We start from the raw sequence: 6,027 nt of genomic DNA on the forward strand, positions 1-6,027 counted from the left end.
GCAAATGATATTTGATTAATATGTGGACATAAGAAATTCATCAAATAGTTTAACTTGGTATGAAAATTTAGGGATTATGCAAATGATTTTGCAAATTAGCTCGTGTCCTATCATGAGATGTCCCATACGTAACAAAATGAGGTCATTTTTTTAGGTTTTTTCTGAAATTGCTAAGGTTATTTGAATGCCCTTTTGGAAAGTTCTAATTTATTGTTTAGAGAAATTAAATACCATAGAAAAAAGAAAAAACAGTAAAAGAAATATTCTTTATTAGGCACTGAAATAATGTTACATACGGGACAAATGCGTTACGTATGGGACATCCTCATATATATTGCATGTGAATGCATGTAGCTAGCTGGGAAGGTCTCTCAGTGCACAAATGGTCAATCATCCTGGAGAAAGCATCCCAACTTTGGAGCTACTTTTTGAGTTATAGACACTTGAAACAATACATGTACTTGACTGAACAATTTTCAGAAAGGGGGAGGGGAAGATGGCAAAATATGCAATGAAAATCAGCATTAAAGGGATGGTATAGTTTTTGTAGAAATGGTGATTCAGTTTTCAACATTTTATGAGATGACTGGAAACCAACAATATGAATTACTAAAAAGCACACAAATCTAAGACTAGAGGAATTCAAAGTTAATTTGATGGAGATCCAATTTGAAATGGTTGTGATATTAAAAAAAAAATAAAGTAAAATGATTTTTTTTTTAATTGCAAGTGATACACAAATTGTCCTTATTCAGTTTTCAATAGTAGCCACAACAAAATTCATGGGTATACATACTGAGGTGTGACTCAAATCAATGACCTGACTGCTAGACAGACATCTGTACATCTACTCGATTACTGGAATTCCACGCAGCAGGTATTGCTTATCTATCAAGATTAATATTTCTTGTGTCAAGTTGTTTTTTATTGAAACTAAATGGCAAACTGCCCTTCATCAATGGAAGTAAACACTTTAAAATATTCATTTTTTTAGTAGTAACTATCCTGATTAAAATAGGGCATACATACTCAGGTTGGTCATAAATAATATAGAATATGATTGAGTATGATTATGATGGTAAATATTTGGGGGATGTTGTTCCCTTGACAATCTGGATCAGTATTTGAGTAATTTCAACTGATTCCACCTCAATAATTAAATGCAAAAATTTGGTTATGGGTATTTTGCAAAATTATTTTGCAAAATACCCATAAACATGGTTCTCCACACACTGAACGAATGGGGGACAAAGGGCATGCATACTCGGGTTGGTCATAAAAATATGAAAATATGATTGAATATGACTATGATGATGAATATTTGGGGAATATTGTTTCCTTGACAATCTGGATCAGTATTTGAGTAGTTTCAACTGATTTTACTTCAATAATTATGCAAAATACCCATAAACATGGTTCTCCACACACTAAATGAATGGGGGACAAAGTGTCCCATACGTAACTGTCCCATACATAACACGTCATGTCTCTCTTTAATTAGAACCTGTAATTAGAGCTTTTTGCCTAATGACATTGAACTTACCTGTGATAATCTTGAGTGTTGTGACTTTCATCACAGTGTTTTACAAGTTGTAGAATGAAATACTTTCAGAGAGTTTTGAGGTTGAAAAAAATGTTCAAAAAAACAAAATTTTTCTGGTCCCATACGTAACGGCACATATTTTCTCTTCTAGAATATGATTGTCAAGGTCATTTTTCGCAATTTTTTACGTGATTATACTTCTCCTAGATATCAATCACCATGATAAAGTTCAATATGATCAAAGGCCATTAACACTATTTTTCAGGTCATAAAAGTCTCTGAATGTCCCATACGTAACGCGCGTGTTATCTTGGACTTGCCCCCCCCCCTAGGGATGCTACCTGCCAAGTTTGACAAAAATCCATCATGAGGTTTTCAGGAAGAAGATGAAAATGTACAATTCAGGCCCCCATTTGGACCCTTCCAACCACCACCCCCCCCCCCCCCCCTACCCAAGAGGGGCACCCCTGGATCTCCTATGAACAAACTTGAAACTACAGTCATTAATGTACTCACTCATAGTATTATCTCAGCTCTATATATAACTTCTGATTCTAGAGAAGATTTATAAAGATTCCTTCATTTGGGGGATTTGGGACCCCTGGGGGCCCCCTGGGTGGGGCATGGTGCCCATTTTAACAAATTGAGATCCTAACCCCCTAGGGATGCTACCTGCCAAGTTTGGTGAAAATAGGTCATGGGGTTCTCAAGAAGAAGATAAAAATGTACAATTTAGGCCCCATTAGGACCCCTCCTCACCCCCTCCCTCCCCTGGGTCCCAAGGGGGGCACCCCTGATTCTGCCATGAACAAACTTGAAACTACAGTCATCAATGTACTAACTCATAGTATTAACTTAGCTCTATCACTTCTGGTTCTAGAGAAGAAGATTTTTGCGGATATTCCTTAATTTTGGGGGGTTGGGGCCCCCTGGGGGCCCCCTGGGTGGGGCATGGTGCCCATTTTCACAAATTGATTTCCTAACCCCCTAGGGATGCTACCTGCCAAGTTTGGTGAAAATGGGTCATGGGGTTCTCAAGAAGACGATGAAAATGTACAATTTAGGCCCCATTAGAACCCTTCCCCACCCCCCTCCCCTGGGTCCCAAGGGGGGCACCCCTGATTCTGCCATGAACAAACTTGAAACTACAGTCATCAATGTACTAACTCATAGTATTAACTTAGCTCTATCACTTCTGGTTCTAGAGAAGAAGATTTTTACAGATTCCTTAATTTTGGGGGGTTTGGGCCCCCCTGGGGGCCCCCTGGGAGGGGCATGGTGCCCATTTTAACAAATTGAGTTCCTAGCCCCCTAGGGATGCTACCTGCCAAGTTTGATGAAAATCGGTCTTGGGGTTTTCAAGAAGAAGATGAAAATGTAAAAAGTTTACGCACGACGCACGACGGACGACGGACGACGCACGACGCACGACGCACGACGCACGACGCACGACGGACGACGGACGAAGGGCGATCGCAATAGCTCACTTGAGCCTTTGGCTCAGGTGAGCTAAAAAGGCACATATATAGGAATACAATACAATGTACAGTCAAACTAGTCCAAACTGGCCACCTGCCTTCATGAGCAGTCACTACAAACTCTCAATAAGACGGCTTACACATACAGTTGCTGTTCCTTCTGTTTGTTGTGTATACATTCATGACCTTTTTAGGATCAGCTAAAATATCAAATCAGAGTATAAGGAACTTAAAACAACTCGCTTTTCTTTTGCACCCATTTATTTCAGATTTGCAATTAGTATACTGTAATTTCTCATAATTTTTGCACGCCATGATTACAGAATTCAAATGTGTGATATTTACCATGTATCAAATGTTTATGTGAAAGTTTGTTTGGCTGTCCACCTGGCTATAGTTGCCACCTGTCTATAACCAGTGGTGGATTGGGGGGGCTCCCTTTAATGCCTCCCTGTAATTTTGTAAAGGCGCCTCCCCTTTACGGAATTCCTGGATCTGCCCCTGATAACAGCCACTATTAGCACTTTCATTGATTGGTAGCTACAATTGTATATTGGAGGGTTTGACTTTAGCACACAAATTTGCATGAAGACCCTCTGTGCGGTTGCACATGAAAGTTAAACCAAAACAAATACCACCAAGCAAACTATATTATGTGTTGTATGAATGTATATACACTGTATGCATGTCCTTTTGAATATCTTTCTTTGAGTCCCAGGTACCCAAATACACATGGTTACGAACCTGCCACAGTGGGTATTTACCCCAAGAATGTTAAGGCCGATACCTGTTCAGTTGATTTAGTGTTTTTTATCACTTTTGCTCTGGAGTCCTGAATTACTTTGCACTTTATCTTTTACAGCTCATAGTCAGGAGTCTAGTCTGATCAAGTGCTTTTACAGCCGCTGTTCATACAGTACTTCTATCAGGGTTCATGTGCTTTTACAGCTGTATGCCATAGCAACGATATTATGTTCTAAAATTGTATGTTTGCAATACGACATGTGTCAAGTACAAGAAAATGAAATGAATTTCAATTGAATTATGAATAATCCTAAATATGGCCACTAAGAAAGTAAAGAATGTTTTTAAGCAAGCAACCACTGGACCAATGGTTTTACTCTCCCTCCAAGGACAAATTATAGTCTGTTGATTGAGAATGCCAATGAACATCTGTTAAGACCAAATTCATTCCATCGTTCATAAACTTTAAACCTCATGTGCAAATGCAAAACATTGCTTGGGAATTCTGCAGTTCTGGCAGTTGTACACATTGCACAACCAAGAGGGTGACTAAATGTGTGTGTAATTTGTTTCTTCATTGTTCGAAACTTGAATGGAGTAAATGGACTACATGTAATTGGATCGATGCAGGCACCCATAATGACGATTATTGCAATTTCCCCTATCCTGTTCTCAGGTGAATAGCAAATCTACTCCCAGTAACTCACCTCAGACATTTGTCTTTAGAATGCCAAAGAGTACACAGGTTTTGCCTGTGTGCACAGTTTAAATTGTTCATGTCAGTCTGCATCCAAGAGCCATTGTGAACTGTTGGAAGTCTGACGAAATTGATGACTCCTTAACAATTGATAGTGACAGATCAAGTCACGTTGGCAATTTGTTTTTAAAAGGGTATGAGTGTACAACCTGTGCGTGTATGTTCAGTGATATTGTAATGGTCTTATTATGAAATAAAGTACATGTAACTACACTGACAGATACAGCATTAGACTTCGTGTATTTTTGCTTTTATCCAGTCTCCTTTTATTTCTGTCTCTATAGGGACACATCAGTATTGCCCATTTTAACAGCATGTACACAAATTTATGACATTAACCTCAATCAACTTGTAGTACAGTCAACTTAAAAATAGGCCCTGGAGTAGTCCATAACATCTGCTCGTTTGATGCTCAGATAAACAAGTTTATTCCCAAATGTATTTTGTTCCTCCTTTCAAATTCATACAGAATTTGGAAGCTGTGACAGAATTCTCATACTGTACACACTGTTTACAGTTTTTCCTACCTCACAGAGATCATCTCGTAAAGAAACGAAAAAGTGTACCTAATCTTGCAAACCAGCAATACACTGTACGTGTAAAGCCTGCTGCACACTATACGACTCCCGACCTTACCACTAACAGACTTTGGATCCGGAATAAATCACAATAGCCTCAAACAGGCTTGTTTATTATACCCCCGCCACACATAGTGTGAAGGGGGTATATTACTATATATAGGAATCACCGTGATGTTGGTCGGGCGGGCGGGCGGGCGGGCGGGCGGGCGGGCGGGCGGGCGGGCGGGCGGGCGGGCAGGCGGTCGGTCTGCTGCAAAATCTTGCGTCGCTAACTCCTCCTACAGTTTTGAAGCAATTTACATGAAACTTAGGGTAAATGATGATATTGAGGTATAGATGTGCAAGACATGTTTTTTGTGTTTGTCAGACAATGCGTTGCCATGGTAACCATAATTTTACCAAAACCTTGTGGATTGAATAACTTCCATAGTATTTAAGCAATCAATTTCAAAATTGGTATCTATGATGATCTATAGGTGTAGTTACGCAAGACACTCTTTGTGTTTGTACTTGACAAAAAGTTGCCATGGTAACCGCATTTTTCTTCAAAATCTTGTGGAGTGAATAACTTGCACAGTTTTGATGCAATTGAAATCAAATTTGGTAGGCATTATGGCCTTGAGGCATAGATGTGGAACACATAATTTATGTGTTTGTCGGACAAAGCGTTGCCATGGTAACAATTTTACCAACACTTTGTGGATTGAATAACTTCCACATCATTCAAGCAATTAAGGTCAAATTTAGTATGTATGATGATCGGGAGGTGTAGTTATGCAAGACACCAATGTGTTAATATAAGAAAAATGTGTTGCCATGGTAACCACTCATTTTTGTATCAAATTGAACCATTTAATCTATGAAGGTGAAATTTGGTGTGTATGATGCTCATTTAAGTGTAGTTTTGCAAAACGTCCTTTGTAT

Source organism: Diadema antillarum, unplaced genomic scaffold (assembly GCF_040938485.1).
Source record: "Diadema antillarum isolate AM-2024a unplaced genomic scaffold, OU_Dant_1.0 scf00000003, whole genome shotgun sequence".
Lineage (NCBI taxonomy): Eukaryota > Metazoa > Echinodermata > Echinoidea > Diadematoida > Diadematidae > Diadema > Diadema antillarum.